Consider the following 24,777-nt stretch of genomic DNA (forward strand, 5'->3'; position numbering starts at 1 on the left):
GACCCCGATGAGGCATAAGAATACTTCGATATGCTAACTAAAAATACACAATCATGGGATACTTCCAACAAATTGGGTAGTGTCAAAGCCGCATATAAGGAGAAAGGGGGAATATACATACTTAAAGAGGAGCATGACGTTAATGTAAGGACACAAGTCTCGCTAGAAAAGTTGAGGCTATGGAACTTAAGAAGGTAGAAGAAGTCTTGCAATCCAGTGAAGCCATTGAGAGTGTATGTGGCATATGCAAGATCAATGCACACCTAACCAAGGATTGCATGACAATCCTATCTTTTCAAGAGGTGTTACAAGCTCATGCCAATGCCTTGAATGCTTATCAACGCCCATTTAATGTGCCAAATTCAAATTAGTATAATCCAAATTAGAGGAATCATCACAACTTTAGTTGGAAAAATGGCCAACTGTTAATCCTCCTGCACCTCCTCAAGGGCCTTCTGCACCTCACAGTGTACGTTATATACCATCACCAAAGAAGACCCTTGAGGACACGTTGCAAACGTTCATGTAAGGACAAACTCAGATTAACCAAACTTCTATGCAAACCTTGCAAGAGCTCAAAACATCGGTGGAAAGAATTGAGTCTCGCCTCACCGTGAGGGAGGTTAACACTTTTCGTACCCAACCTCAACAGAATCCCAAAGGCCAAAATGAGGTGATTGATTCAAATCCTTTTACTTCTCACATGGAACAAGCAAAGTCCATCACCACTCTTAGGAGTGGAAATGTAATTGACAAGGAAATTCCTAACAAGGTTGAAAAACCCAAGGAATCCATAAAATCTAAGGATGATGAATAAAACAACCTTTCATGAGAGAAAGATGTTGACCTAAGTCACAAGGTAATGGCTCTGTTTCCCCAATGTTTACTCTCATTAAAGAACCCATCTGAAAATCAGAATATTCTAAAAATCTTCTAACAAGTCAAGATTAACATTCTCTTGTTGGACACAAGTAAACAAATTCCATCTTACGCTAAATTTCTAAAGTACTTGTGCATAATAAAATGCAAATTAAATGTGTAAAAGAAATCTCTCATAATGGAACAAGTAAGCGCTATCATTAAGCAAAACGCTCCTCCAAAATACAAGGATTTGGGTAGCCTTACAATATTATACATTATAAGGAATTTCTTGATACAACAAGCATTGTTAGACTTGGGGGCAACCATTAATCTTATACCCTATTCGGTATATAAGCAATTGGGACTTGGTGAATTAAAACCCACCAAGACAACCCTACAACTCATTGACTGATCCACACATATACCGAGAGGGGTAGTCGAGGACCTGTTAGTCTAAATCGATAAGTTCTACTTTCTAGTAGACTCCATAGTCTTAGATACACAACCCATTATGAATGTTAACACATAAATTTCGGTCATTCTTGTATGTCCATTTTTGTCCACTTCAAATACAATAATAAATTGTTGGTATGGAGTCATGAAGCTTTCCTTTGAAAACATGATGTTGGAATTGAACATGTTTAATCTATGCAAGTAACCAGGGGATGTGGACAAGATCCATAAGGTAAACATGACAGATACTGTAACATCCTAAATTTTCATGACCAAAGTTTATACTCGTGCCGGAGAAAACCGGGTGTTAATAATTGAATGAATTGGATATTTTAAAAATCGCATAATATATATATATATATATATATATATATATATATATATATATATATATATATATTTCATTTAGATCATATCTAGTTACATTCATGAAGGTAACCATTCACGAGAATAAAATCGACTGTATTTATCATTTCATTAGAGTAAAAGAATTCAACAAATTATCAAATGCCCTCTCAATGAGAGCTTATTACATAATCGAGTTTGCAGTAGAAATACAAAACTAAATCATAAAACTATCTTCTTATTCATTAAGTATAATATTTCATAGTGAGATGGTCCTCTTGGTCTTTAGTCTGTACATACCTGTATCATCTGTATGGTTGGAGAGGGTCAATGTCCTACTCACAGTAATCATTATCCTTTAAGATTAACAGTAATTCAAGAGATTTATAAAGTAAGGTAAAGGTTCTGATATGTCACTTCACTACTACGAGAGGTATCAGTATGTGCAAACAATATATATATATATATATATATATATATATATATATATATATATGAATGCATGCCTAGTAAAGTGTGTGCGGCTCATCATACACAGTGGTCATCACAATATGGAATATAATTTATAGGAAACCCAACTTGCCATGTATCCCATAACTATGGAGATTCGCCAGCGTGTCCGATGCTATTGTGGATTTACATGAACACCTTTAGGCGGCATAACACATTAGTCAGATGAATTACGTGGCATAATTTGTTTACAGGGCGACTATTTGCGACATCCAATCTCAGAAGTGATGTAACACGTATTGCGAATTACTTACATAGATTTGTGCACCACTACCAAACCCATGAAATTACGCATCGACCAAGAGGGTTACTACCCAAAGTGCATTACGTCCATGATAAATATTTAAATCATCAGTTGTGATACCCCTAACACATCACTTGCACCAAAGAGAAAATAAATTGAATCATGAGAGTTTTGAAATTCCAAGACATATGCCCAAGCCTTAAAGGGAGGTAATATAAGACTAACATAATAAAGGAGAAGAGTAGGAATAATCTAACTCAACAAAAGAGGAGAGTAACAATGGCTAACTCGACAAAAGAGGAGAGTAGCAATGACTAACTTAACAAAAGAGGAGAGTAGCAAGGGCTAACTCAACATAATTGATAAGGGCAAGGGTAAGACTTGTATTCATCGCCCTACATAAAATAATAAAGATCACCTGTAATTAACATCACACCATAATTTTGAAAGGGTAAATAATTGTTGGTGGTAAATTAAACAATTACAGGAGAGAATCATAGTAACATAAAAGTATGTAAAAGGCAAGGTAAATCATATCAATTTAAATCAAGGTAAGCTTTAAAGGAATCCTCCACCTTAGCCTTAGATCTAAACCCTAGGTAGATATCCATGTAGAAAAGCTTCTAAATGAAAAGCTTATAGATGAATCACAACCTCGATTGAGTAAAAATAAGACATCATACATATGGAGAAGGAAGAGGGCGTCTAGGCTTCTCCTTCTCTCTCTCTCTCTCTCTCTCTCTCTCTCTCTCTCTCTCCCCTTGGGTGTCGGGAGCTTGGGTATATGAGAGAAGAGGGGAACACACACTCCTTTTAAAAAGGAGTGGGTGTGTGAGAGGAGTGTGTTTCATATCCCACTTTGATTAAGTTTATCCAATTTTTCCTTTTTTGACAATCTTTCTTTAAATCTAATTCATCTATTATTTCAGTGTCATCAAATAGAGTCAGGGTATATGATTTTTTTTAGTGATCCGAAATTTTGATTGGCCCATCTTGAAAATTCACCTAACGGGTGCCAAAACGAACTTGATATCGATTAACGGTCCACACTTAATGATCAGAGCCCAATTTTGGAGAAAATGTGTAGTTAGGATAGAAAAATGGTTGGACAAAATTTGGTGGTTAATCGATGGTGAAAAAAGCTTAAATCTAAAATTTCACCTTTTGTACCAAAAGGAAGGAACTGACTTCAACCCTTAATGGTGTAGGATCATATATCGAGGCCTAAATTTTGTATAACCTCGTAGTCATATGAGATCAGAATGTGGTCCAAATTAGAGTTGCGATGGATGGAAGGAAGTGGTTAAATCGAAAGATCCAGATTTATAAGGAGTTCGTAGGCTTTCAAAGGATAACTTCACACATAAGGAAAAGCCTACCAAAATGGGGTCTTCATATTTTACACTTGATCCATATGATGGGCAATCCAAGTCGTTCATATAAAGGAAAATATCCTACTACGATTACCCACGAGGCTTCTTCACTCGATGGACACCAAAATCAATTGTTAAGGGGCTGATTTTTTAATTGGGTCACTTTCATAATGATCTAAGGGATGAAATTTGACATGTATGGTTAATTTATGATACATAGGCATGATATAAACTTTCACATCAAATAGATCGTGGGAACCATGTGATCTAGAATTTAGGGGTGTAAGTTAATGACATTTTTGTAATTGTTGCTGACATGAGAGTTTTGAGAAATCGAATGGTTCTACATGGTCGTAGGAACATTTTTAAGTAATTTTTATAAAAGAAATTATATTTAAATCATTATGAATAAAAAATTATTCACCAAACTAATTAAGAGAATGTACATATATCAACTAACATAATGGATGGTTAAATAACATGTTAAAAATAGAAAACTTGATGGTTGGTACTCTAACAGTGTATATAAGTATATGTACGATCAATTTTGTACACAGAAGAATAGAAGGTGCGATTCTAGAGTGATTAGGGGGTAAAACATGTATATCGTTAGATTCGAGTGTCTTGTTCACATATGTAAGTTTCTCAGATTGTAGTTCTGATGATGAGTTAAGCATATTCATAGGCGATAAACAAGATGAACAGATCAGAATCTCAACTTGATGTGTGTACGAGCAGATGAGAGATCAAGTAGTAAGTTTACTACGATCAGGTGATCCAAAATCAAGGTGGACAGTAAAATGTCTCTATCTAGCGGTGTATATTTGACTGAGTGGTTGGTTATGATGGACAAGTGAGAATATTTGGGTATATGATGATCTTATCTTAAAATCAACGGTCAGATTGCTTTATCTATGGATGAAGATTATTCCCGATTATCAGATTCGTGTTGGAGAATGGATGTAAGGTTAGGATAACTAGAATAGTAACACATATATATATATATAATAAGTTAAATTTTATAGTAATACTCGAGAACTTTCAATACTCGGGTATTGAAAAGTTCGGGGTGTTATAGATACACTCGTGAAAGATGAGCTTATGTTGACTACAATCTCCGATCCCTTACAAGTATATATCACTCACTTCATAGACTCTGACAATCACATGATTTTTGATATAGTAAGTGCACTGCTAGATACCACATCGGTGATCAAAACTGACTAATGGAGGCCATCCTTCAAAAAGTTGCCCCTTACTAATCACTACCGTCAAGTGTTGAAACATGAGGCTTGACCTAAAACCATTACCTGCTGAACTTAAATATGCCTATTTGGGTCAAAGAGACACATATCTGGTGGTGATTTCTTTCCACCTGGATGAGGAGCAAGAGAGCAAGTTAATTGCTACTCTTAAGAAGCACAAGAGTGCCTTTTGATGGACTATTGTGGATCTCAAGGGAATTGATCCCCTGATTTACTCTCATCGAATACACCTTAAGGAAAATGTAAAAACATCAAGACAACTACAACACCTATTGAATCCAAACATGATAGATGTGGTTAAGGCCGAGGTGTTGAAACTATTCGATGTGGGTATCATTTACCAAATATCTGATAGCCAGTAAGTGAGTTTAACTTAGGTGGTGCCTAAGAAGTCTTGGGTTACCATCATTGGAAATGCCAACAATAAACTTGTGCCAACTAGACTTACTACTGGTTGGAGAATGTGCATTGACTATAGGAAGCTGAATATCGTCATGAGGAAAGATCACTTTCTATTGCCCTTTGTTCACCAAATTTTGGAAAGGTTGGCTAGTTGTTCCTCTTATTGCTTCCTTGATGACTACCTGGGCTACAATGAGAATGAGATAGCCCTAGAAGATCAAAAGATGAATACTTTTACATGACCCTTTAGCACCTTTGCTTACTGAATGATGCTATTTGGGCTATGTAATACTCCTGTGACATTCTAGAGATGTATGCTTAGCATATTTTCAGATGTGGTTGAGCATTTTCTTGAAGTTTTCATGGACGACTTTTCAATTTTTGGTTGTACATTTGATGAGTGCCTTACATACTTTAGTTTGGTTTTGATGAGGTGTGAAGAGAAAAACCTCATATTGAATTGGGAAAAATGTCACTTCATGGGTTAGAAGGGAATTGTCCTTGGACATGTGATTTCGTCCAATGGAATTGAACTAGACAAGAGCAAAATTAATTTGATTGCAAAATTTTTGGCTCCCAAAAGCATATGTGACATTCGTTCTTTCCTATGTCATGCAAGATTTTATAGGAAGTTTATTAAAGATCTTAGCCAAATTTGTATACTATTGACTAAACTCCTTTAAAAGATGTCCCATTCGAGTAGACTAATGCATGTCAAGAAGCTTTTACAAAGCTTAAGGGCATGTTGACAACCACACCAATCATTTAACCACTCAATTGGAGTATGTACGATGCTAGTGACTATGCGGTTCGGGTTGTGTTAGGCCAAAGGAAGGATAAGAAGCCATACTTTATCTAGTATGCAAGTAGACATTGAATAGTGCATAAGTTAATTACTCAACTATGGAAAAGGAACTCCTTGTCGTCGTCTTTGCACTGGACAAATTGATCAGGTCTTACTTGATCGAAAAAACATCATAATCTTTATCGACCATGCGATGCTTAAGTATCTTTTTCAAAGAAGGATGCTAAGCCCCGCTTGCTTAGACGGATCCTCCTACTTTATGAATTTGACTTAGAAATAAGTGGTAAGAAGGGAGTAGAGAATGTGATGGCTGACCATTTGTCCAGACTCGTGGTATTCAATTCCATTGAGACATCACCTATAACACCCTGGTTCCTGATACTTGAGTATACTACTTGTTTTCCAAAAACCCGAGTGTTAACCTATAAAGATAACTCAAATTTCATGTGTGTGTGTGTGTGTGTGTGTGTATATTCTTTATCACAGTTAACAATTTTGCAGAATAGAAATAAATCAAGCATAAAAGGAAAGTCCACATGTATAAAAAAATATTCGAGTGGATGCCCGAAGACTTATACAAACCAATATCGTAAGTCTTTACAAATACAGGAAAGTGATCATGAAATTACATAAACTTCTATTACAACAAATACCCATCTAAATGCCCAAGAACTGAATATCCTTTTATAAGAAACAGGGTTCCAATGGTTATAAAGTGGCTAGTTTAATGGCTTTGTTGATGGTATCGAGTTGTCTTTGATGCCATCGAGGGGAACTGTCGATGCCACTGAGAGAAACCGTCTATGCCATCGAGAAAATTAGATAAAATGATCAATTCTTTCTAGGCATTTCTGAGCTATCTACTCGATGCCATCGAGAGGATCTTCGATGCCATCGAGAGGATCTTCGATGCCATTGAAGACCCCTTAAGGTATTCTCAATGAGATCGAGGAACACTTGAAAGTCTGTTGCTTTGAGCATACAATTTCTTAGCAGTTTTGCACATTTTCTAGCCTTTCTTATCATGTTTCAATTAGGTTTCTAAGGGTAAGGTATGATAAAAAAAGGTTTACCTAATAAGCGATGATTATTTAGAGGTGCAAGGGTTGTTTTTGGTCAAGGGTTAGGGTCACCAAGGCACTTCATTTACCTGTTCTTTGTTCATTGATGTTCATGTCCTCTTGTATATTTGGTCTCTAGCTTTCAAGGGCTGAACTGACTACATGGCACATGGACTCACATGATTGACAAATAAGATACATAAATTAGTGTATTAACAGAGTTATCAACTTGAGAAGATGAATTAGTTTTAGAATTTGTTAAGTGAGGATTCTTGGATCCTTAGTTATTTTTAATTATTGTTTAAACCTCTTTTCTTTCGTTGGATTAAAAACTTAGATCACTTGATTAATCCTTATTGTGTTCTCAACCCAATTCTCTATTAATCGACGTTGATCTTAGCGAGTTAATACTACTGATCAGTCCTACACTTGAGTTTGTTCAAGAACGATCCACATCATATGGACCCATGGACACAATCCACATTAAAGGTTAGACCTAGATGATGGATGGTGGACATTAAAGGTGGACCCACATGATGGACGCTGGACATCAAAGGTGATAAATTGTCCACATCAAGGTGAGCCTAAATAATGGGCCTCACATGATTGATGGCCCACATCATTGTATGAACCGCATGATGGATGATTCACATCAAAGGTGTCTCAGGGCGACCCATATCCAAAGTAGCCTAACATGTTGGATAATCCACATAGAAGGTGTGCCCCACATGATGGGCGGTGTACATCAAAAGTGCAACCCACATTAAGTGGCCCCCACTTAATGGATGACCCACATCAAGGTGGGCCACACATACTGGACAATTAAAATCAAATATCAGTCCCCTAATGATGAATGACCAACATCCAAGACAAGCCTTACATGATGGATAACCCACTTTGAAGGTGGTGTTCACATGATAGATACGTCAAATGTGGGCTCCACATGATGGGCATGAACATTGAAGGGCTCCACATGAAGGAGAATTAACTGGATGATGGGCCCACCTGATGGATGACCTACATCAAGGTGGGTAGAACATAATTGACGGTCGACATCGAAGGTCAACCCCTAATGATGAATGGTCTACATGCAAGGTGGGCACCATATGATGGACTGCCCACTTCGAAGGTTTGGCCCACACAATGGACGGTCCACATCAAAGATGGGCAATCAGCATCTAATGTTCGACATAATGGACTGCCCACATCCAAAGTGAGTGGCATGAAAGGGAATTCTTGTTTGAGATTGGTTGTTACAATATTTAAAAATGACAACTACTCCTTAAAAAAAAGCTTGTATCTGAATATTTATTACGCCTGCTTATTTCAATGAAGAGCTTTCTTAAGTTTTGAAAAAAGTAGAAGATTTTATCAACTCTTATTTGAGCATCTTTTATTGGCTTAGATAAAAGATGTGTGATTTATTAGAGTTTATTGCCCTATTTAGGGGGGCACCCAAAAATGAGTCAATCTCAGAATTCAATGCCTTATTTAGCAAACACTAAAAAATGAGTCAAGCTCATTTTAGCTAGTTGTGTTTTTTTTTTCTGGGTTAGCTTGTTCGTACACAAGCTACCGTCATACACACTCCACTGTTAGCCACCATCACTAAAACTAGGTATCTTTACTTGGTCTACCACTTGAGCTATGGATTACGGTGTATTTTAGCTAGGTAGTTATTATGTATTAGAGGTTGTGATCTCTCTGTATTAGAGGTTGCAATCTCTAATATATAATGAGTTCATGCTAACAGAAATCATGTATTAAAGATCAAGATCTCTAATGCATAGTTACTTTTGACTAAACTAAGAGGAACTTACGTAAGCCCTAAATCTTTAATCAGAGTGGTTTAGACGCTGCTCACCAGTTGAATTGGACGGTATAGATTCCCCCACCATAAAATCCATACGATTGAATGTATTGTTAAATGACATTGTACTTGCTAGTTCCTTGGCCCTTTTGTCTGTGCTACGTTCACGCACTACCTTATGTCATTCGAATCAGCTTCAATGCATATGCACAACTGAATAATGTGTACACGAACTAAGCTAGGATGCTAGAAAAAATAAAGGCTAGTCACAGAAATCTAGTATATTATTAAAATAACATTGTTACAACTTACGAGAGTTTTTTAATTAATGAATCCCACTCTAGAATTTCACCTTAGGGCTGTCAATGGGCCGGACTGAGGTATGTCCGAGCCTAGACCAAAAAGTAAAATCTAAGTCCGAGCCAGCCCTGGTCCGCAGCGGGTCAAAACATATAGGCCCAAGTCTGGCCAGTGATTATAAACATGGCCCTCTCCGCTGTGCCTGCCACTCACTTTTGTGCAAGATTAGGACTGTTCATTAGGTGCGGATGCCATCAAAACCTTGAGTCAGGTTACACTCTGGCTGGGCTGGTGGGCTCTTATGCACATGCCTTGGGCCAAGTACTTCAGCCGAAGGGTGGCCCAAAGCCGGCCAATCCAGCCCATTAACAGCCTTCCCATGTATCGACCTGAGTACCTTTAAAGTATCTTATTCACTGGCTATGATTATGCACTTAGCTGTCATCCAAGCGTGGAATTTTCTAAACCGTTTAGATGATTATACAACTACAAAACTTCATAATTAACCAGGGTTCCAAGAGACGAACTGATTCGTTCAGTCCTGAACCGAGTTGTTACTTGTCTGGGTCTTCGTTGACTCTTCCTGGCTCGATCGGTTCAAAGTCAAGTCGTGACTTGGCTGAGTATGGGGTGACTCAGCCTCAGTCAGACCAAGTTGGGCATGGCTTTAATGGTCACTCGTGACGCTGAACCATCGATCAACTCCAAGTTTACTACGACGGGTGGCATCCGACTCGAACAAATCTTTTTTTTTTTTTTTCGTTTTCTATTTATTTTGGAAGGCTTGCCATTTACGCACAAACAAATCCTTGCTATAAATTGCTATAAGAGTCTTGGCTTTTACAAAAAACGGAAAAAGAAAACACATGTTTAAGCTAGCTAATCCTCTATTTCTATTGCACCATTTTCAAGTAGGAGAACATGATCTTTAATTAGATGTTCTGGGGTTCAAATTCTGACAATTGGGGTACCGTTAATCTTGACCATCAACCTATTACGTGCTGATGTAGAACATGTCATAGATACGTTACTAGCATGGTCGGGCCAAAAGAAGGTCGACCATAAATTGACCGTAACTTTTGATCCAGGTATCGTTATGAGGCGCATAATCTATCAATCTTTACCGAAACGGGCCATCCGAGGTGCACCGTCCCACCAAATGGGTCGTGTCTGTCCATTTCGTAAGAAAATGCGAGCTTTTAGCTAAAAAACAAATTTTTAGAAAAAAAAATTACTATATTTAGTAATTCCGAAAATTTTAATATTTTCCTATTTTTAGAGTTTTAGATTTTCTTCCTTTTTAAAAATAACTTGTAATTATGCTAGGACTCTTTTAATAAATTTTTTTTTTATTTATAAATTTTATATTTAGAAATTAAGCTTTAGAATATTTATAGTAGAATTATGATTTTGATTAGAGTTAAAAATTTGCTATTTTTGGTAATTACGAATTTTGAAATTTTTTTCTATATTAATGGTGTAATAGGTACATAGATATCAAACAATTATCAATCAAATTACGAATTTTACAGAATTTATTTATATTTTTCTTTTTTTTTTTTTCTCGTGGATTCGAGAAGTCTATGTGAGGAGTCTAGAGAAGTTTCGTGGATTCAGAATAGTTATCCCCTTAAGGAAGAGGGGGCTCAATCTCACGTCCTTCCCCATGTCAGTTTGGTATTTGAGAGAGCTTTTTCCTCGGATTTATGTCTTCTAACGATGTGTCAGACAATAATCCCTTGGACAATACTATATGGAATCATATTTCAATCGTGACGGCTTTCGAAGCGGCACTATGAGAGAATTGACAAGCCATGCAAGAGCTGTAGGCTTCCATCAATTGCATGGAAGATCGCATAACGGAGGCCCTGAGGCAGCTTCGTATTCATGGTGGTGATCTGTCCCCAGCAGGTGTTGGAATTCATAATCGCACTGATTGTAAGGCAATGTTGGTAGTGAACCGCATGATCACTCCTGAGAAGGTGAGATCCATCGACATGATTCTACAACATCCTAGAAGTGGCATTGATCAGATAGATCGAACGGATCAAGAATTCAAAATGAAGGTCGATCTTCCTAGTTTCAATGGCCAACTCTGCTTTAAGGACTTCAATCGATTGGTTGCTTAAAGTCGAACATTTCTTCGACTACATGGACATCGTGGAAGATAAGAAAGTTAAATTTGTAACCTACAAGTTGAAGGGCGGATCTTCAGCTTGGTAGGAACAACTTTAACTCGAGCGGACGAGACAGATGAAGGCGTCAATCTGCCGTGGTCGCGGATGAAGAAGTTATTGCGCATGAGGTTCCTCCCTAGAAACTACGATCATGTATTGTTTCAACAAAACTAAAATTATTGGCAGGATAATCGATCAGTAAGGGGATATGTAGAGAAATCCCATTATTTGTTAGCAAGAGATGACCGCGTCGAAACGGAATTGCAACAAGACATAGGATTCATCAGTGGCAAACATATGACCCCTATGGGAATGGAGAACCAACTTAAGACTTATAAAGTAGAGGGACAGTCTCTTATAACTGAACAAAAGTTTGTTAAATAATATGAGGAAATGAGATATATATATATGCATTAGTTGAAAAGAAAAAAATATGTGAAGCCTGTGAACATCCCAGAGGATTTGGAACCAGTTTTGCAGGAGTTCAAGGCGGTTGTGGTTGATGAACTCCCTAATAAATTGCCTCCCATATAAGATATACAAAACCACATTGATCACGTCTCAGGGGTAAGTCTTCCTAATTGCCCATATTATCAGAAAGAATATAAGATGTTGAATGCAGAAGTGAATAAACTGATCGATACTAGTCAAGTCAAGGAAAGCAAGAGTACATGTATTGTGTCAGCTCAAGAACCTAATGCCAAGTACAAGATAATGGCTAATAAATATCGACGTCAGAAGTTATCTCAGAATCATATGACAAGTAACTCGAGGATGAGTTTTTTTTTTTTTAAGTGGAGGGGTTTGATGTAAACGTGTCATAGATACATTCTTAGCATGGTTGGGCCAAAAGAAGGTGGACTACAGATTGACCGTAACTTTTGATCCGGGTATTGTTACGAGCTGCACAACCTATCAATCTTTACTAGAATGGGCCATCCAAGGTGAACTGACCCACGGAGTGGATCTCATCTATCCACTTCGTCAGAAAACGCGCGCACTCAACTCAAAAAATGAATTTTTAGAAAAAAAGTACTATTTTTAGTAATTCTGAATTTTTAAATATTTTTATAATTTTAGAGTTTTGGATTTTCTTCCTTTTTAGAAATAACTCCTAATTACGCTAGGATTCTTCTAGCAAAAGTTTGTTTGAAATTTTTATTTTTAGAAATTAGGCTTTAGAAGAGTTTTAGTAGAATTATGATTTTTATTAGATTTAGAAATTTTCTATTTTTGGTAATTATGAATTTTGGGCTTTTTTTTTTTTTTTCTATATTAATGGTGTAACAGGTACATCCATATCAGACTATTATCAATCAAATTATGAACTTTATAGAATTATTTCTATTTGGCTTGTTTTTTATTTCTCATGGATTCAAGAAGTGTTTGCGAGGAGTCAAGAGAAGTTCCGTGGATTCGGAACAGTTATCCCCTTGAGGAAGATGGTGCTCAACCTCACGTCTTTCATGTGTCACATGCCGATGTTGGTGGACCATGACTCCCAAATTTTCTTTTATAGGAAATTGTTGAGCTTTTGATTGGCGATGGACATATATACAATTAAGAAGAAACAGAAAGCAATTTCTGCCTAAAACTCGAAGAGAACTTTCACACAGGAAGCCTTGTTTGACACCAACCTGTACACTTCCATAAAGCATCCCTGCTGTCCAAAAGATGGACCACACCATAAAGTTCACCAAGGGGAGAACTACGATTATTTTTCACTTATCACGTGGTTTGGGAAAAAGGAAAAAGAAAAAAGATAAGAAAAAACTAAAGAAAGCATTGAACGTCAAAAGCACACATGTATACAACGTGTGCATTGGCAGAGGTAAAGAAAAGATTCCAGAGATCGGTGATTACGATCTTCCAATCCCTAAGGCTTCCCAATAAATTAGTAAATGTTTTTTTTTCATTTATTATTTTTTTTAAATAAACGAAATAAAACCACCAATGTCGAATATATTTTGAGCATGGTCCATCCACAGTGGGACACAAAGACCCTATGGTCTGGAATACCGAACCTGTCAAAACCTAATGTTTGTGGTCTAGATGTACACGGTTTGATTTTTATTTTATTTTTAGGGAAACTTTTAATGGCATTTTTTAATTTTTGTTTTTTTAAAAGAACAGGGAACTTTGTTTCTTTTCCTTTTCGTTGCTTTAGATTAGCTCTTGAAGTTGGTATAAAACCCAATGTCTAAGACAAGTAGCATCAGAAATCATCTTTTTCTCTTTCTATTTTTGACTAATAAATTCCCAGTTGCTGAGAATCAATTAATAACTTTTTAAAAGACCAACTAATAAATTCCCACTAACGAGTTACATGTGTAGGACATTTAAACCGTGCAAAAGGAGGCCCCACCATGAATAGACAATCTTCAAAATAAGGTTGATCCACTCATTGGATAGGCCATGATGGGCTAACTTAAGCATGGGAACGTGAACAAGATTTTATTTTTATTTATTTTTAATGGTTGCGGTATTTAGCTGGGACTCTTTTTAAGAGCCTTTATGTTTTATATTAGTAAAGCAGCATATACCCTCTCGTGTTACATTAAAAAATAAAAAGAAAAAAGGAAAAAGAAAAACTCTTGTGTTTTCAAGAGTAAAAGACTAGCTTTTCGTCCTTATGATCTTGATGGTCCACGTGTTCCGTTGAAAACAACGGACTTTGAAATTGTTGGTAGTAAAATCCGCATGGATTAGATATATAGATAGTATCGATGTTGCAACACGGCAAAGAAGAAATTTGAGTAGCCCTAGAATGAGGCTAGGTATAGATTCGTTTTGGGAAATTTTTGATATTGTAGCTTTATTGGATAAAAATAAATGGTTATCCTGGCCATACCAGTGTTTAAGTGTACATTCATAGGTAAGATTATGGTCGATAAAGTGTAACCCCTCTCTTTTCAACTAGTTGTATACGATGGGGTCACACGGATGAAAGATTATTCTCTCATCATTCTCCCTAAGTTTATAAATACCAAAAACAAATCGGAGAGAAAATGAGGAGAACCCAACAACAAACACAATTATCAATTCATTGCAATGCTATGTATCTAGACTTAGTCTTTCCCTGCTTAGTAGCAACAAACCTTAGTGTAGATTTAGGATCGGTCCATCCTTGCGTATTCACCAGATCAACATAGGTTGTAGTTAGTAGTCGTAATTCCCTTCCATCAGCATTTGTGTGCTGTATCTGAAGGAAGACAATAGTTTAGAAATCCATCCGCCTACACTCCTAAATTAGGCCGACCATATTGTAATCTCTGGCATTGCCTTTACTTCGCTCATCAGCATGATGCTCTTGGAAGCACCGTACTACTCTTAGCCAAGCAGGTGATTTCCCATAGTTGTAATTGATTCGCATTGTCATTAATCACATATATCTCTTCTCCTTGTTTATTTTGACCATTCCCTTCTCTTTGTTCATTTCGACCATACAACTGTTGTACCTTTGTAAGTCTTTGGATTTCCAAGCTAAAAAAGAGCTCATTTTGAGAAAGTGCCCCAACCTCTACCAATCGCCTAATTAATATGCATACGTGTTCACACCCCAAGTGCAGGGTTGTGATGTAGTAATAAACTCGGTAAGACCGAGGTCGAATCCACAGGGACTGAAACCTGTACGTTCCTGAAACTAGATAGAAATAGAACTAGCATAAGATGCAATCTAAATCAAATAGAATTTCAGAAATAATTGTGGAATAATTATCTAAAACTGTAAACAATCCAAGGAAGAAAACTAGGGATTCAGAGGATCCACTTGTAGAGATCAGGGAGGAATTATGCCTGCTTCAGAAATTATGAAATTTAACTAGACTTCCTTTGATATAGTTTTCCAGAGGTGAATGGTATATGAATTAGAATGGATTCCATCATCTAACCATGCCCAGGAGACAAAGCGAACAACAGGACTTCCTGACTTCATAAACATAAAAAAACGGAAAAGAAATATTCAGAGCCATTGCAAACCCATTGTAATTTCAGTCACAACAGACCATTAAAGACTAAGAAAAATATTCCTTATAATAATCACTATATCAAATTCAGTTTATGAAATTTAAAGGCACAAGGTAGAATCTCCCATCACGCCACAAGCTTCACCCCTTAGCCCTAGCTAAGGGGTTTAGCCACACATGAATGGGCTAAAATAAATAACTAAACAAAAGAAAAGGAAGCAAAGAACAACAAGAATTTTAAAGAAAGAAAAAGAAAGAAAAAAACTTCTCTTCAAACTTCTCTTCTCTTCCTCTCACGTTCCATCTCTGTCTTCAGCCTCCATGCTCCAAACCGAGACTCCAGCAGCAAACCTCCCATTTTTTTCCAGCCGTGCACAGCAGCAGCAGCCGTAGCTCCCCAAAACGAGAGCACCCTTTCCTTCCCTGTTTCTCTTCTTTTCCTCCCCCCCTCAACACGTTCCAGCCGACCTCCCTTATAGGAAGGTGCGTATGGCCGTGGAGAGGCTGAGTCCTGGAAGGATTAGGCTGGGAAAGCTCTTCGAAAACTTCTTACGCAGCCAGCGTTGCAACAGCGTGCGCAGCAACGCAAAAGGCGTTGGTTTGGCCTCAGTTTGGGAGGCTTGCTGTCCAGTAAACTCAAAAATAACTTCTTGGCTAGGGTCATTCTTGACTTGGTCATCATCTAGACGGTTTGGATCACCAATCCGATCACAGTCAATGGCCCACAATCGGCCGAAAATTTCGGATTTCCCGGACGCGAAAACAGGGTGCGTAGTACTTACGTTGCATTGATGGTGGGGCCCACTTCACTGTCTTTTTGGAAAATCCAAGCCGTCCACTGCGTTCTACTCGAAAAACCAGGTGGGAAGCACTATTTTTGGACCAAATCCTATGTGGCCCACGTTATCTTTCAAGTCACCGTCCGTTTTCTGTTTGGACGATCAAAACCCAATCTACGATTACATTGTAAAAATTCTCCATCTAGGCCCGAGTGGCATGAGCCATATGATTCTCCTGGACGGTCCGGATTCGTCATCTGGAGAGCGAGTGGGGCCCACTGTTCAAAACTGGCGGTCGGTTGTAAAGACGCTGTGCCGTCTTTGATTTGGAGAAGGAAGAGTCGGTCAGCATGTGTTGACCGACTTTGAGAGAATCAGTGCACGGCCGGTGCACTTGTGCTCCTTGCACTTGCACTGCATGTATGGGTCCCACAGAGATGTTTGTGAGAAATTCGCTCCGTCTATCCGTTTGGCCATCTTATTTAAACAGTTAAGACCAAAAATGGAGAGTATCCAGATATCGGGTGGGCCCCAAATCACGATTTTAGCGGCTGATCTGTCCATTGGGACACTTGCAGGGGGATCCAATGGCTGAAATTTGACATGTACGGTTAGTTTTTGGTTTTTAGGCCATATGTGAAGTTTCGAACCGAACGAATGGTAGAAACCCTGCGATCTTGCATTCTGGCTGACTTTCAGGCCGTTTGAGCTTTGGTTTCTCGATTTTTCCGGGTCCCTGATGTGTAATCTTGTTGATCTTGGATCTCTGGAGTCCGTCCCATGCTTTGGTGTCATTAAAGCGTTAAGTCCACGCTTTAAGCACCCTTTTCGGTCCAGGCTCGTACATACACTCTGCATTATAAACACGATTAATCAGGCCATTAAGCGGTATCATGCGTGTAAATCTATGCAACAACTGGGTCTGATATGCAATATTTAACCCTCAACACAACCCCCAACCAGCATTTTGCTAGTCTCGAGCAAAGTATGCGAAAAATAAGTTGAGAATTACAGAACAATTTATAAACTCGAGTGATTTTTGCAGAGTAATCTAGATATGAGAATTGTTTAGATTCATGACTGTTGGATATTACTTTCTCCTAGACTCCAGCACACGGTAGACTTCATAATCAAGTTCAAAGTATTATTCCATTAATTAGAAAAATTCTACCCATTGAGATCTATGGATGTATAGTCTAATCTCGACTTGTCAACATTAAGATTCACCTCGATATTTAAGGATATCATTGGTAACAACTAAGAGAAATCACGATAACTCAACTTGGCTTACACATTATCCTTTTATTCTTTTAATTTTTGATCTTTTTATTAGAAGTAATGCCAAGAAGAGGGATCAGATCCTCACTTATAGGGAGCAAACCTAAGGTAAAGACTGTACACCCAACTTTTTCACATATCATTCATGGGGAATTGAATCTACACCTACAGGGAGCAAACCCATAGTGTAGTTCTTTTTTATACCCTGATGGCCAAATCTTTTAAGCTGGTTTTTGTCATGCTCAGTGATTACCAAATTAACCCTTCAGTTTCAACCTGAAATCTTAATGTGTAAGCGAGATGTGACATGTGAAATCATGACTCAATCAATGTTTACAACTTCTAATCATGGATTAATAATTCAAACTTAACTGTGAAATCTAACGAGCAACTGAATCCAAGAGTAGTAATTCACCAACATTCACTTATCTTGTAATTCTAAATCCAAGATGGCCATCAAAATCACTTCGAATTCACAAGAATGTTCAGAAAAAATTTTAAAAATTTTAAAAATTTTCACAATTTTTGCTCAAGATGAAGAAAACACTGATTAGGTAACCTAATCTCCCACCCCCAACCTAAAAGCTACATTGTCCTCAATGTAAAAGAAATAAACATGCGATGCACATGGGACAACGGAAATATAAGAGGAGTGATGGAAAGATAGTACCTGGACGAAAGAATCAAGAAGCTTTCCAAAGATATCTATGTAAGAGCGGGTCAGCACAAGAGAGAAACCAACAAAAGTAAAAATAAAAAAATAAAATCCTACCTATACCACTTTCGTAGGTGCTCTCGATTGCATTTAGCGTATGCAACAAGCCTTTAAACCCCTAGGTTACCCCTAGTGGACGAGTTGTAGTCTCGTGGGGGTTTGCAGCAATGTTACCCACAAACATTGAACTGACTAATGATAAAAAATGATATGAAATGAAGAACTGGGTTGCCTCCCAGGAGCGCTAAGTTTACCGTCTTCAGCCAGATAAATAAAGCAACTACCCTAGTCCTAAGAAAATAGGAAACCTACCTATACCTCCATCAGACTAGGAGATCAATCCTGGTAAATAGGATCAGTCAGAGGCATGGACATGTCCTCTGAATCAAATTTCTCGACAAATGGTTTCAATCGATGTCCATTGACTTTAAACTCCTTGCCATTGTCGGGATCTCTTATCTCAACGGCCCCATGCGAAAAAACAGTGACAACAATGTAAGGGCCGGTCCAACGAGATCGAAGCTTACCCGGAAAGAGATGTAATCGAGAATTGTACAAAAGGACCTTCTGACCAGGCGTGAATGATTTTCGCAAAATATGTTGGTCATGAAATGCTTTCATCTTGTCATTGTAAATTCTCGAATTATCGTACGCATCATTCCGAATTTCTTCAAGTTCATTCAATTGAAGTTTGTGTAGCGAGCCAGCGTTGTCCAGATTGAAATTAAGATTTTTGATCGCCCAGTACGCTTTATGTTCCAGCTCCACAGGCAAGTGACAAGCCTTCCCATAGATAAGTCTAAAGGGAGACATTCCAATAGGGGTTTTAAATGCAGTACGGTATGCCCATAAGGCATCGGTCAATCGAATTGACCAATCCTTACGATCAGGGTTGACCGTCTTCTCCAAGATGTGTTTAATTTCCCTATTAGAAATCTCGGCTTGCCCACTTGTCTGTGGATGGTATGGGGTGTTCACCTTATGAGAGATACCGTATTTCTTCATTAAGCTCTCGAATGGTTTATTACAAAAGTGTGAGCCCCCATCACTAATGATGGCTCGAGGCGTTCCGAATCGAGAAAGGATGTTTTCTTTTAGGAATTTAATGACCGTGCGATGGTCATTCTTTCGACACGGAATCGCTTCGACCCATTTAGTGACATAATCCACGGCGAGCAAAATATACAAATTCCCAAACGATTGGGGGAATGGTCCCATGAAATCGATGCCCCAGCAATCAAATGCTTCAATGATAAGGATGAGATTCAAAGGCATCATATTTCGACGGGACAATGCTCCCAATTTCTGACAACGCTCACAAGCTTTGCAAAACTCATGAGTGTCCCTAAACATAGTGGGCCAGTAAAAGCCACACTGCAGAATCTTGGCCGTGGTCTTTTTAGCAGAAAAGTGACCGCCACAGGCCTGTGAGTGACAGAAGGAGATGACGCTCTGATGCTCATCGTCTGGTACACATCTCCTTAGGATTTGGTCTGGGCAATATTTAAATAGATAAGGATCATCCCAGAAAAAGATGCGCACCTCGGTGAAAAATTTCTTCTTATCTTGCGCAGTCCACTGTGTCGGTATGGCACCTGTAGCAAGATAATTAGCAATATCAGCGAACCAAGGTGAATGGGAGACTCTGAACAGTTGTTCATCAGGGAACATATCATTGATATGGGTCGCCTCAAGGGAATCAGAGGTATTAAGGCGAGAAAGGTGATCGGCCACTACGTTCTCTACTCCCTTTTTATCTTTAATTTTCAAATCAAATTCTTGGAGTAGAAGGATCCATCGTATCAAGCGGGGCTTAGAATCATTCTTAGAAAGAAGATACTTCAGTACCGCATGATCTGTATAGATAATGATCTTGGATCCGATCAAGTAGGACCTAAATTTGTCCAAGGCGAACACTACAGCTAAGAGTTCCTTTTCCGTAGTCGAGTAGTTCACCTGGGCAGGATTTAGAGTCCTACTCGCGTAATGAATGACGTAGGGCTTCTTATCTTTTCTCTGGCCTAGGACCGCCCCAAGAGCATAATCAGAAGCGTCGCACATAAGCTCAAAAGGAAGGCGCCAGTCGGGTGGCTGCATGATAGGCGCAGTGGTTAACGTGCCCTTAAGCTTGGTAAAAGCTTCCTGGCATTGCTCAATCCACTCATACGGAGCATCCTTTTGAAGGAGATTACATAAAGGACGAGAGAGGAGACTAAAGTCCTTTATGAATCGCCTGTAAAATTCTGCGTGTCCTAAGAAGGATCGCACATCTCTGATGTTCTTGGGTGGAGGTAGGTTAGAGATAAGATCGATTTTTGCCTTATCTACCTCGATTCCTTTGGACGAGATGATATGCCCAAGGACAATTCCCTTCTGAACCATGAAATGACACTTCTCCCAATTAAGTACCAATTTCTTTTCTTCACATCTTTTCAACACACATTTAAGGCTTTCCAAGCACTTGCTGAAAGATGGACCGTAAACAGAGAAGTCGTCCATGAAGACCTTTAGATATTGCCCCACCATATCAGAAAAGATACTAAGCATACATCGCTGAAAGGTGGCAGGGGCATTACATAGTCCGAATGGCATCCTTCGATAGGCAAAGGTGCCGTAGGGACATGTAAATGTGGTCTTTTCCTGGTCTTCAGGGGCTATCTCTATCTGGTTGTAGCCCGAATACCCGTCAAGGAAACTGTAATAGGAATGACCAGCTAACCTTTCCAGGATCTGATCAATGAATGGTAAAGGAAAGTGGTCTTTCCTCGTGATGGTATTCAACTTCCTGTAGTCAATGCACATTCTCCAACCGGTAGCGATCCTAGTTGGCATGAGTTCATTGTCGACATTGGCTACGATGGTGATTCCGGACTTCTTAGGGACCACTTGAGTTGGACTCACCCATTGACTGTCAGATATAGGGTATATAATACCCACATCCAATAGTTTAAGAACCTCGGCCTTAACCACTTCCTTCATGTTTGGATTTAGTCTACGTTGTGGTTGCCGAGCGGTTTTTACATTATCCTCAAGATATATGTGGTGAGTACAAATCGAGGGATCGATTCCCTTGAGGTCCGCTATCGTCCATCCCAGGGCTCCTTTATGCTCAATGAGAGTAGATATAAGCATACTCTCCTGTTCTTTCTCCAGGTGGGCAGAGATCACCACCGGGTATGTCTCATCTTTACCCAAATATGCATATTTCAAATCAGAGGGCAAAGGTTTTAGGTCAAGCTTCGGCGGCTTGAGGTTAGACGGTAGAGGCACTACATCAGTTTGTGGTAATTCTTCAAATTGTGGCCTCCATCGGTTAACTTCAAGTACCAGTGTAGTATCAAGCAAGGCGCACGTCTCCCTAATCATGTCATCATCAAAATCATGGGAGTGGGCCAGACACGTCTCTAGATGGTCGGAGGATAAGGTCAGAGGTGTCGTATCTTCCACGAAAGAGTCAATCATGTTAATGTCGTGGAAATCGTCATCATCCTCTGAGTTGCTGCCGTTATTGAAAAAAATGTTTGACTCCAATGTCAAATTTCTAAAAGACATAGTCATGATACCATTCCTGCAATTGATAATTGCATTTGACGTGGTAAGGAATGGGCGACCAAGAATGACGGGAATCTGAGTGCTCATGTTATTGATGGGTTCGGTGTCCAGGATGATAAAGTCTACAGGGTAGTAAAATCTATCAACTTGGACCAACACATCCTCAATTATCCCTCTTGGTACACGAATAGAGCGGTCAGCAAGTTGTAGTGTGGTTAGGGTGGGTTTTAATTCACCCAAACATAACTATTTGTATACCGAGTAGGGAATCAGATTGACGCTCGCTCCTAAGTTAAGAAGTGCGTGATCAATTTGATGGTTCCCAATTACACATGATATGGTTGGGCTATCGGGATCCTTGAATTTCTGCGGCACGTCTTGCTTCAGGATGACACTCACTTTCTCAGTCAAGAAGATTTTCTTTTGAATAATTTTCCGTCGCTTGGTCATGCATAAGTCTTTTAGGAATTTGGCATATGAAGGTATCTGTTTAACGACATCAAGTAGAGGAATGTTGACTTTCACCTGTTTCAACACCTCTAGGATATCTTGAGAGTTAGAGAGAGGTTTTGGTGAAACCAACCGTTGGGGGAATGGAGCAACTGGCTTCTCTAGAAGTTCCGGTTCTACTTTTTGTGGGGCATCACTGGATCCATCATTGTTGTCCTCTTTTGGTTCTTGAGGCTTTTCGGGCCTAACCGGAAGAGTTTTATCAATGATCTTCCCACTCCTAAGAGTGGTGATGGATTTAGCATGCCCCATTTGATTTGAAGAGCTGGGATCATTACTCTCGTACTGCGGTTTAGGATTGGGGAGAGGTTGTGTAGGAAGCATCCCCTTTTCTATAACCGTCATACGAGAGTCTATCTTTTGCATAAAATCTGTAATTCCCCGCATTGCCTGAGCCAGCTCTTGTATGGGATTTTGAACCGGTTCCTCTTGAGGTTTCACTTGATTAGGATTTTGATTGAAGAAGCCTGGAGGAGTCGCCGTTTGTCCATTCCTCCAACTAAAGTTTGGATGATTTTTCCAGCCAGGATTGTATGTGTTGGAGTTAGGTCCAGTAAAAGGTCTTTGATAATTATTTACGGCATTGGCTTGTTCATTCAACACTCCTCAAAAGGCGGGTATTGTAGGACAGTTTTCAGTTGTGTGAATGTTGCAATCACAGATGCCGCAAACAATTTCATTGACCTTATCCTTCTTTCTTTCCATGGCCTCAACTTTCCTTATGAGCGTAGTCACTTTACACTTGAGATCATCCTCTTCTTTCAAGAGATATAATCCACCTTTTTCCTTTAATTGAGTCGGCCTAGACGTGGTGTTTGCCATTGGGTAATAGTCCCATGATTGTGTTTTTTCAGCGAGACTATCGAGGTAATCCCATACCTCGTCAACATCTTTGTTGATGAACTCTCCATTACACATTGTCTCGACCATTTGGCGCATGGAAGATGTCAGTCCATCGTAGAAAAAATTTGTAATGCGCCACGTTTCAAATCCATGTTGTGGGCATGAACTGACCAAATCTTTGAACCTTTCCCAACATTGGAAGAATGTTTCATCTTCCTTTTGGGCAAAGTTCATGATTGCTTTTCTGAGGGTAATCGTTTTATGATGTGGGAAGAATTTTTTTATGAATTCCCTCTGCATGTCGTTCCATGTGCCAATGGATCTAGGACGCAGTGAATGTAACCACGTCTTAGCTTTCTCTTTTAAGGAAAAGGGAAAGAGTTTCAGCCTAATTGTATCCTCAGATACATTAGGAAAACATAATGTAGCTATAATCTCATCGAACTCTTTCAAGTGCAAATATGGACTCTCTGATTCAAGTCCATGGAATTTGGGAAGGAGTTGGATAACTCCTGGCTTGATGTCCATTTGTCCTGTGTTTTCAGGAAAAATCATGCATGAGGGCATACTCACTCCCGCCGGTTGTAGATAATCTTGTAAAGTACGAGGCGGGGGTGCCTGTTGCACCTCATTCTCATCTTGGGTATCCTCTACCCTAAGTGGAGGTAGAGGAGGTTGGTCTTCAGCCATAACTTCAGTTAACTCAGGGGATTATTCCTGCGATGGATAGTCAACCCCTCAACCAATCCTCCTTCAGTCAAGAGACGTCGAGTGTCGTCACGGGCCCACTTGGGCATGAAAACACTCGCAGCCCTCAAAAAACCTAATCCTAAGAAAGGAAAAGAAAATCTAGAAAGAAAGAGAGAGTTGGAAAGAAATTACCAAATTGGAGTCCTGAGTTAAAACCTGCAAAATAAAATAAAATAAAATAAGTTAGATTTTAAAAGAAGAGGAACAATCCTTTAAAGTAAAGGTAGAAGTAAACTAATTTCTAAAAGAAAGTGGAAACTTCTAAAATTAATTAGGAAAGTCCTAAACTAGAAAGTAAATTACTAAAAGAGAACTGAAAAATAGAAAGTAGAGAAAGAGCTTACCGAATTAGAAATTTCTATTTTAAAAGCCTACAAAATAGGAAGGTTAGTTTCTAAACAAAAATTCTAAAAATAAATTAGGAAACAAATTAGATTCTAAGAGAGTTAGAATTAGAGAGTTACTAAAATAAAAATAGAAAGTTAATTTCTAAAAAGGGAAAGAAATAACCTAATTTCTAAAAATAAATTATTTCCTACAGAAGGGAGGGTACTAGAATTAGAAAATTTCTAAAATTTAAACCCTAATTCTTAAAAATAGGAAAAAGTAGAGAGATTAGGAAGGAATTATCAATTGAGAAACTTATGTCAAGATCTTATAAAACAGAAAAAAAAAGTTAGTTTTGAACTCAAACAAAAGTAAATAAAAACTAAGGTTAGTAAAATCCTAATCTTAAACTAATCCTAAAACCAATTAATTTCAGAGAATCGTAACCGTCA

The 24,777-nt window shown here is 38.6% G+C and overlaps 1 non-coding gene across 1 annotated transcript; it reads left to right on the forward strand.

The window, feature by feature from the left end:
• Positions 1-23,393: 23,393 nt before the first annotated feature.
• On the forward strand, positions 23,394-23,500 carry LOC131250430 (small nucleolar RNA R71). The gene has a single exon (XR_009173357.1). It is a non-coding gene; the product is annotated as a small nucleolar RNA R71 (small nucleolar RNA).
• The last annotated feature ends 1,277 nt before the right edge of the window (positions 23,501-24,777 follow it).

This window comes from Magnolia sinica, chromosome 6 (genome assembly GCF_029962835.1).
Source record: "Magnolia sinica isolate HGM2019 chromosome 6, MsV1, whole genome shotgun sequence".
NCBI lineage: Eukaryota > Viridiplantae > Streptophyta > Magnoliopsida > Magnoliales > Magnoliaceae > Magnolia > Magnolia sinica.